Source organism: Pteropus medius, unplaced genomic scaffold (genome assembly GCF_902729225.1).
Source record: "Pteropus medius unplaced genomic scaffold, Ma_sr-lr_union100, whole genome shotgun sequence".
NCBI classification, from domain to species: Eukaryota; Metazoa; Chordata; class Mammalia; order Chiroptera; family Pteropodidae; genus Pteropus; species Pteropus medius.
Window position 1 is genome coordinate 11685747 of NW_024342471.1, and position 10462 is coordinate 11696208.

Sequence of the window (10462 nt, forward strand, 5' to 3'; positions counted from 1 at the left end):
GATGTCAGTGAGTGAAACAGAAGGCCCCTCCTCCATCTGGCCCTTACAGATGGAAGTCCACGGTTAAGACGGCCCACCCACTGGGCCTTGCTGTACTCTTCCCAGAGAGTAATTCTCTGCTCAGAGGTGATAGAGAACTCTGTGGCCTGCCCAGTCAGGATATTGGAGAAAGATCCATCACCTCTGAGTGATCGGTGACCCACAGGTACCGCACGGGGAACCTAATGACCAGTCACTCAATTACTAGTTTAGTGACATGTTTATAAGGGTGAACTTTAGAGTGCTATTAGGGAGCAGACAGATGAACTATAGCTGTGCCTTCAGGGCAGAGCTCACCCAGCCCAAATGCCTCTGCGGACCCATTACCCAGTAATTAGGGGACTTTTAAGTAGGGAGCAAGGAGTTAAATTATTGCTTAGATTATTGCTTCACTTGTCATGGTGGAAAGTGCTACTTTGGGGAAAGAAGGAAGAAGGAAGGATGGAGGAAAAACAGGAAGGAAGAGATGGAGCAAGAGAGACAGGGAGGAAAGAGGGGTGGGGGGAGATTTTTAAAAAATTCAAGTTTGAGATGAGCACTCCATTCATTTTTTCCAACTGGTGACTGTAACAGGAAGGTGCCAAGGATCACCAATGAGAGATATAGACAGGTTTGGAATCAGGGCCACCAGCTATGGTTCCTTTGAGTCACTGTGGCTGCATCATCAGCTAGGGCAATGGTAACTCATGGATATGATGAAAATAATACAAGAGAAGTTACTGTTTATTAATTGTGTACCAGGAGTGAGGAGCTTTGCTAAGCATCATCCATGCATCAGCATACCCATCCTTTCCTCCATGGGCAAGGTGGCTACCACTGTGGTCCCCACCCATCATATGAGGACACTGGATCACCTCTATGTAACCAAGTGATAGAGCTGAGTGACCCACCTAATGCCAAGGCCCAGGCTTTTGAGTCACTCACTGTGCAGCTCCAAGAGGTCCTCATGGTTCTAGATGGCACCAGATCTGCCTCTTCTGCAAGGCAGGCCATGTTCTGGACCAACTCTGCTTGCTTCAGACTTGTCTTTGCCTAGCTCAGTTCCATCTTTTACTTCCTATCTGGAGCAAAATTGGCCACTGCTATTAATTTTTAATGTTTCTGTGTATCTCTGTGTGTGTACGCACATGCATGCACACATTAATTATGGAAAATATTAAGCAGAGATCGGGTAGACAGGCTTGTATAACTGACCTCCACGTACACATCTCTTAGCTTAAAAAATTAACTACTGACCAAACTTGTTTTTCTGTATCCTCCGCATACTTCCTTCCCTGCTCCTGTATTAATTTGAAGCAAACCCCGGGTATCATATCATTTAATTTCTAACTGCTTCAGTATGTATCTCTATAACATAGAGATTATTTTTAAAAATCAAAATGCTTTGATTATATCAAAAATAAAAATAACAGTTGTTAATTATTCAATCTTTTTATATTTCCCAATTTTATCATATAAGTAATTTTTTAATTTGTTTCAATCAGGGTCCAAATATGCTCTATCTACTGCAATTGGTTCATAGGTCTTTTAAATCTCTTTCACCTACTTTTTTTCCTTGAGAATTACATGTTGAAAAAAACAACATGACATGTTGTTTGTCTTAAAGAGTTCCTTACAGTCTGCATTTTGCTGATGGCATTTTAGTGGTGTGGGGAAACATGTTCCTTTGTCCTGGCATTTCCTGTAAATTAGTAATTAGATCTAGAGTTTTGATAAGATTCAGGTTGAGCTTCCTGGCAAGAGTACTTCATATTTCATGGTACTGTGTACTTCTATTAGGAAGCCTGGTCGACTATCTTCTGACTATCTTTCTGGTTGACTATCAGTAGAACCACTGATAATCATTTTAAGCAATAATAATTTTAATTCCACCATTCCTTTTTCATTCATTATCTGTATCTTTTTTTTTTTTTTTAAAGAAAATCTTCTCCCCATCAACGATTTGTCATTCTGAGATATAGTTTATATAGGAAAGTCAAGTTAATGCTTGATTCTTTCCCTTTATTTTCTAGTTTTCAAAATAATGAGTCTGTTCTCTTGTATTCGATGTAGGGAACCCACGAGCTTATTTTATTATTACTATCATTTTGGACTCACGGATTTTAAAGTAGGTAATGGGTTTCAATCCTTTGCAGTTGTTCTTTTATTGAGATTTAAATTCTCCTGTGTCTGGCCAGTGAGAGACTCAAGTTGACTCCTTTGTCCTTTCGACATGACCATATGGTTTTCCATAGCATCTTGCCATCTGATTTGACAATATGTTGCAGACTCATCTTGTACACTTTATCTTCCACATCTAGACTCAGCCCTTGTTTCTTTTGAGGTCCAATCATAAATCTCAGACCAAATGTTAGGAATTAGAACAGGGAAACCAAATGGCATGTCGGCCATTATCATCCTTTCTCTTGATCATGGCAGACATTGCTAATCGAACACGATTTTGTCCTCATTGAGCCTGGACTTAACTTGAAATCTTTCTCAAGTACCACCCTAGACAAGCAACAAAATTGGTATGTAACTTGAAATCCCCCAACCGTCCTCCATTAGAAGAAAGAACTAGCTAAGGAACGTATATGTGGGTATCTGGGTCTCCTGTAATTTGAAATCTATGGGTAGCACATATAATTTCAGATCCCACACATTGGTGGGCTAAGGGTCCCTCTTCTTATCAGCATTGCTCAGAGACTGAGAGACACTGAGTCAGAAAGGGCTGGGCTTCAGCACAAGGAGTTGCATGGAACTGGATATCTCTGGGTCAAAACTCTTACAAATACAGAATCTAATAAAAAGAAAGGCACCTCTAATGGTGGACATGTGGACTAATAGGCCAGAGGGGGAGATCTTTGCAGAAGCCAATGTTTTCTCTATATAGACAGAGCAAAACCCATCCACAAGGCATGCTCTGGTGTGGAGTGTGGGCCAGCATCTCAAGATGGGACAAGGCATATTTGATCTTTTTGGAAAACACAGCTGCCCAACCTCAACTTCTCCTCAAAGCTCGGCTACATCTGTCTCCTTTCCTGAGGTATTTTATTAATCATTTCGACCACATTTCTTTTCACCCCAGACTTCAAATTTTGATTTCCTCTGGTATTTATAGCAACACCTGTGGTTTCTCAAAGTGCAAAAGGCATGTTTTAGCATGAAGATGTTTTTATGGAGGCTGGCTCGATATCAGAGATTCACCAACAGGCAGTTGACTCAGGTGAAATGAAGCCAAAAGGAAACCGAACTTTGTTTTCTTGATTTTTTTCTCGCAGGGAGAGGGAGATCACTGATCAATTTCAATTCATGTCTCTTTTCCCTTAGTCATCTAGACTCAATCAGCAAGTATTTACTGAGCCCCTACTATGGGCCAGACTGTGTACTAGACACTGGAGATACTAGGAGAGGACAAAACCAGATGTGGTCCCCACCCTCTTGGAGCTCTCTTGGGAGAGAAAGAGATTAATCTAATAATCTTATGACAGCATATAAGTTTACATCTGGTGTTTTGAGAGAGAGAGAGAGAGAGAGAGAGAGAGAGATGGATGGTATTAAAAAAAACTTATGATAAGGGATTTGACATAGTGAGAGAAGACATTCAGAAGTGAATGATGACTGAGACTAAAAGAGAATCTGAAGGAGTTAGTGAAATGGAAAGAATTATGTAGTAGGAGGGGAGCTCCAAGCAGGGGGCCCAGTCTGCGCAAAGACCAGGCATTAGGAAGAAGGCATGAACATTAGGTGAAAATATGGAAGGTAGAGTGGCTGGAGAAGCCTGATCGAGGGAGATGCGACAGGTAATGTGTTGGAAAGGGTACCCTGGGACCATCAAGGCAAGACCTTGTAAACCAGTTAGATGTGGATTTATTGAGAAGCTTGTGACAATTAAACTTCAGGGTGGCTCATTTGCATGGGTCCCTTCCAAAACTCTGCTTCATGAATGTTGACAGTCCAAATAGTACTTAAGTTTACTTATTGCACAAGAAAACTTGAAGTCCACTAAAATCTCAGAGCTCATATATTAAATAAACTTGATAGATGATTTCTCAAATTTGTAAAAAATCGGAAAAATTTAAGTGGCATTTCCAATCATGAATCCGTGAGGCTGAAAAACAAACAAACAAACAAACAAACAAACAAACAAACAAACAAAAAACCGGTTTCATTATACCATGCCAGAGTGAAAAAAATTCAGACAGTCTGAATTTCCTCCTTTTCTCTCTGTAGAAAATGATATTATAAGTTTATTGTCAATGAGGAGGAGATGAAAGAGTACACAGCCAACAAAAGTTAGGAAGAATTATTATAGAGTTGCATCAGTGTGCTAATTAATAATAGTTTCCAGGATTTTGTGATGTTAGTGCTATCTGTCACTGTTTGAAAAAGTAGTTTGCTGTGATTTATTTTCTTATTCCTAATAAATATTCAAGTTGCCGCATAATTTTGAATCCAGAATTTTACATTCTTAGCTGATCTGCCCACTCTTAGTTGTTGATCATTATTCCCTACCAAATTGCTTGGTTTATTTTGAAGTGTAAATCTTTCCCAGGTCTCTCTACCTCTTAAAATCCTTCTCTGGTGTGAGTGGGCTGAATAGGCTCACCCAGACACGGTCTGCCTGTTTTCAGCTCTCAGAGTTGAGGTTTTGAGTCATTTTGAGGCCGAGATACGTGTCGAAGAGAGAGGCTGGGACACAGGGTCCCCTGGCCCACTCATCCTTATTACATGATCTTTCCAGCGTGTTTGACTTTAATCTAATGGGAAAGATTCTGGGTGATGTCCAGGAGAGAACTGGACTGCAGATCTCAGTTTGAAGTCTGGCTCTCTCGCTTACCATGTGGTCAGGTTTCTGAATGTGTAAATCAGACTAAAAGATTTTGTGAAGGATCCATGAGAAGATTGTGATTGACAGAAAGACAACAGCAGACTGCATTGAAAATGTAAGGTTTCATTAATAACAAGTGAAATGGAAGTGCCTGAACTGAGGCAAGAAACACAGCAGAAGACAGTCCATAAGGTCTTCATAGGGACATACGACTTTTTGGGGGGGGGGGGGAGTAATAAAACATTTTAAAATTAAATGCAGAAACATTTAAGTCCCTTTATTAGAGAAATTGTACACATTGGTGAATATGGTCAATGGTCACATCTATGGGATGATCATTAAAATCAGAACCAATAATTAGGATATGCTGTATGCTCTGCTTGTTATACTGTGAAGTGTCTTGTGTAGTCATAGTCTATTGTTGGAATGACTGTCTGTACAAGAAAATTAGAAGATACATATGAACATCCCTCCTTCCGTAACAGTCTCATTGACTTTCCTATCACCTCGGCATGCTTGCATGGGTGAACTGAGCACATAGGAGGTAGTGGAAGATAATAGTGATTTAAATGATCATTGTTTCTTCTCATAATCTTGACTGATGTTTTCATACATGTGCTCAACTGTTAAAGGCTGCCTTTGCTGACCATAGCTAACGACCATGGCTATGGCATCCGGTAATATTTATAACTTATGTAGAGGTCATAAGTTCTGGTTTGCAAAATATCACCTTCACCTCCGATATCAGTTTTCACTTTACGAGCCTCTACTATTTTCCTTGCAGCTAGAATAGCCTCATCTGGTCCCCAAAATCGACTCTCTTCATAATCTTCCGGAGCTGCAGCTTTTTAAAATCTTTCTTTTCATCCTCCTCACAGAATGCTGAGCAAACTTGGAGTTTTATACTGTCTTTTCTTTCCAGTGTAATTACTTTAACTGCTTTGATTATTCTTGCAGGTCCCTATGTCGTGACAACGTATCTCCCCATCTCCTGTCATCGTCATCTTCTTTAGTGAGAACTTACAAATCACATGACTATTGTGCCTGTTTGCACCATGTCCAGCATGGCACATTTTTGGTTAACAAAAATTTCTTGCTATTGCTAGGTATGCCTTCACTTTCATTCTTCCCCTTATCTCATTACCATATCAGACAGTGGTGGACTAAGTAATCTCCATCTGCCACAAGCTCTTCCGGGGTCATCACACCTGTGTCCTTAAATTTTGATTCCTTGAGGACCAGGGTCAGGTACTCAGTTCCAGTCTTTCTCGTCACCGTGTTAATCACTTTCGACATTTCTGTGTCCAGAACTGTGGTCAGCCCCATGTCGGGGTGGTGAGGGTAGCTGAGACAGGGACCAAGGCGTCAGAAGATGTCTTCTCTGCCACTGACTTGTGTCACATGCACACATCCACATGGAGTGAGAACTCTGCAGGCCCTCAAAGCATCTTCTGCCATTCTCAGGGCACGAGGATATTGAAACATACAAAAATCCTATCAAACCCCTAAACCGAAGCATTATAATTATGAAAGTCATCCTTTGCAGTTGGATGGAGAAGTGAAATATTCCAAATATTACCAAAATAATTAAACACAAGTTTCCCTCCCCAGGGATATATGTTCTTAAAGTTGACCAATCAGAAAGTCACTAAGGATAGCCATATAATTTATTGTCCAAACAGGGAGGGATAACATTGTGAGTGGAAGGGGGAATTCTTATGATTGAGTCAGGACAGCACACTAAAACTGGAAATGCTCTGGGCACACCTGGATGAACGTTTACCTTGATCAGATCTCAAATTTGAGGGGAGTCGACTTTGGTTTGGAAGCATATCCGGTGCTCATTCAGTGTTTCTCATATGATCCATGGTCCTCAGCTAATGGTAGGGTCAAGTTAATGCCAGTCTCACTCTGAGCTTGGCACTGTTTAGAATCAGCATGGTCAGCTGGTGGGAGTTCACCTAGAGGTCTCAGTTGGGGAGCTCTCCTTGTCACTTTTTTTTTTCTATTTCTAGAGATTTCAGCAATGTGATTGCTTACCAACATACAGAACTTCAGCATGTTCCAGAATGTTTATTTCAAGATCAAATAAGCTAGAGTTAGCTTCCCAGAGACCCCTGAATATTTTACCTGGACGTCCTTCAAGGCCTATTTCCTCCAGATGTGCCCTGCCTATCTTTTTCTCTAGGTAGTTTTAATACTGAGCTGGATCCCAAAACCACACTCTCAACTTCATTTTCCCAGCGATACTTCCAATTTGGAGTCTCTTGGAATAGAATTAGCTTTTTTCAACCTCTGAACATCCACAGATTGGGCCAAGCCTTTTACTTAAGCGATGGTTCTCAAATGGGAGCAATGTTACTGCCCTTCGTCCCCTCCCCCACCAGGGGATATTTGGCAGTGTCCTGAAACATTTTTGATCATCGTGACTTGTGTGGGTGTGGGAGATGTTATTGATACCCGGTGGATAGAGGCCAGGGATGCTGTTAAACATCTTACAATATACCAAACAATTAATCTGGTTCAAAATGTCAAGAAACCTTGCTTTAAGTCAATGAATAAATATTGAAAGGGGGGATGCCATGACCACATGCATGGTGACAGTCATGTGATTCACTGCTATCCTAAAATGAGTAAATTCCTTGATGCACGCTACCTCTTTATAAATAAACTAATGAGCAAGGAGAGGTCTGTCGTTAAGTCTTGTAATTTAAGGACTAGAGAGCAGATTTTTCCCTTGTTGGTTTTAACCAAGAAATTCTGACTTCTGCATATCTCAGAACTTTGTAAATTACTCTGGCGGCTTTGCCCAAAATTCAATACCACTCCTACTCCTAGTTCCTCTATAATACTGCTGCTAAACAATACCACTGGAGTGGAGAACTTGACTTGTACCTACAGGTGAGGGTAATATGTTACTCCATCATCCAAGAGACTACTGCCCCACCTTGTGAGGTGACAGCATCAGAAAGATTCTTGCTGTCCTCCCAAATGCCAAGCACGGTCTCACCTCAGGGCCTCTGCTGCTCTGCTCCTCCTCCTACCAAAAACAATCTTCTCCCAGATTTCCACATGATTGCTTCTTCACCTCCTTAGATCTTTGCTCAGAATTCCTCAGAGAAGTCCTCCCAGACTACCCCAGAAACCTTCCCTACTCCCTGACCTGCTTTGTCTTTCTCATTCTTATTGTCATCTGACACCATATGTGTACTTGTCTATTTGTTCATGCCTGTCTGTACCTACAAGAAGGTAAGCCACGAAAGGTCAGGGGCTTTGTTCTCCTCCCTGTGGAATCCCCAGGGTCTAGAACAGTGCCTGCCCCATTGTTGGTACTGAATAAATAGCCAGGGAATGAATAAGAAAATGGAAGAAAGAGAATTGAGACACTGGTCAATTCTGACTTCATGACAGGACTTTTACTCATAGGGTATTATGCAATCTTCACAGCCTTGAGAGATAGGTATTCTCATTTTATAGATGAAGAAACTATGGCACTAAGAGGAGAATTGATTGGTACAGGTTTGGACAATCAGCAGGTGGCCGAATCTGGGTCCTAACCTAAGCTGCTTGAGTCTATATCTTAAGCTCCTTCTTCAATGCTATGCTTCTTTCCTCTTTTTGGCCAAGATGTCCCTATGAAGACCTGATGAAGATATTTTCACATGCATGTAGGTCCCCTTACCCTTATAGACATGTACACAGTCACACATATGTGCACACACTTAGACACTCGCACATACCTACACACACTCATACACACAGTGTTTGCATATAATTCTGGGATTCACCACCCCTATGCCCAGAGGAAGAATTCTTTCCCTATACCAACAACAGGGAAGGCTCCTAGTTCTTGCAGACCTGCGGTTTGTGCCTTTTCTTCAACTCCATTGGGTTATTAACTAATTACTGCTTGTAAAGTCCCCAGGAAATACCAAGTGCTTGTTCAATGCTAAATATGGTTATTAGTGAAGCTTTGATTTTAGAGAACAGCCGGGGAGCCCTGAAATAAGCAAATAACAGTTGTGTGGGGAGGCTGGCAGCCGACGGGCATGCTGCAATGTGTAATCAAACTCTGCATGGTTCTCAAAGGTGCTTCAGCTTGCTGCTTGCTACATCTGTCTTCACAGGGAGTTTGTACATTTTCAGAAAAAAAAAAAAAAAGGATTTGTTCCTAGTTGGTTGCTTTTCCGAAGTCCCCGTGTTTCACCTTTTAGTGTCTACCTTTCTTGGGCCCTTCTCCAACCCAACCCCTATATTCACAGCAGGTAAGTCTACCTGTCCTTAGGGATGAATAGAGGCTCCATTTCAATTTCATTCCTGCCACTCCTAAATGTTCCTGTCACATGCTATCTCTCTCTCCTGACCTCTCACCTCACTGGAAGTATGCCTCCCCCCCTACACACCAGCTGGCTTTTTGAGCATGTGACCTGTGCAGTCACACAGGGTCCCATACTCAGATTTCTCCCCTCACTTGGTTTAATGCTCTGTTGTTACCATCTTAAAATTCTTAACAATTTTCAAACAAAGGGCCCTCATTTTCTTTTTGAGTCCCACAAATTATGTAACCAGTCCCGTCCCCTATGACTGAATGTTCGATGCGAATCCTTCTTGAATCTGTGTGTTGCCTCCAAGACTCATGCCATCAACATCTTGTTATTTTAGTCTTTCTACTATACTGACTGATACCTTCCAGTCTACAACATGCTCATCCAAGAGAAGTGAACAAAATTCTTCCCATCAGTGTAATGACCCTCAGTCCTACATTGGTATTCTTTGGGTTACAATGGACAGAAACCTAGCTCAAGCTAGTGGAAGAAAAGAAGGAAATTTACTATTTTACATAAACCAATTGTGGAAGAGGCAGAAGTAGATCTGGCTTCAGAACTTCATTATTAAATTATCTGACCAAGTATTCCTTTAGCTCAGCACCAGTCAGATGCACAGATTTTGATTCCAATTTTAGCTCCACCAAGACTTACCAGTCATGCGACCTTGGGAAAGATTGGTAATCGTTTTTATCTTCAGTTTCCCCCTATATGACATAATGTTAATAATAATAGTTATCACATTAGGATATTGCAAAGATGAGAATAGACATAAAGCACCAGAGGGCTAGGGCATAACACCTGTTGCTTAGCAGTGAGAGGAGGGGGCAGTGGTTGTTAGGACCCAGATTCGGCCACCTACTCGTTGTCCAACCCTGTACAAATCAATTCTCCTCTTAGTGCCATAGTTTCTTCATCTATAAAATGAGAATACCTTTCTCTCATACAGAAAGTATAGCAGTTGCATAGATATAATAGCCACCTCACAGGTTTATTTTGAGGGTTCGGTGAATGAATGTATGTGAAGTGTTTAGTGCAATGTCTGACACCTATGAAGCTCTAAATGTTGATAGTATGAGTGGAAGGAACAGCAATTGTGGTGATTATTATAGGAGGCGGTATACACAGTGGCCACACATCAAATCAGGACTCAGATTCAAGATCCTTCACTTACTAGCTGTGTGACCTCGGGCAAGGCAATGAACCTTTCTGAGCCTCAGTTTCGTTACACATAAAATGGAAAATAATTGTACCCAATGCAAAGGGTGTTCTAAGAATTGAATGAGAA

At 41.2% G+C, this 10462-nt stretch overlaps 1 pseudogene; it reads right to left on the bottom strand.

Annotated features, from left to right (window-relative positions):
* Window positions 1-5232: 5232 nt before the first annotated feature.
* Window positions 5233-6175, bottom strand: LOC120603379 (ubiquitin-like-conjugating enzyme ATG3; annotated as a pseudogene).
* Window positions 6176-10462: the final 4287 nt, after the last annotated feature.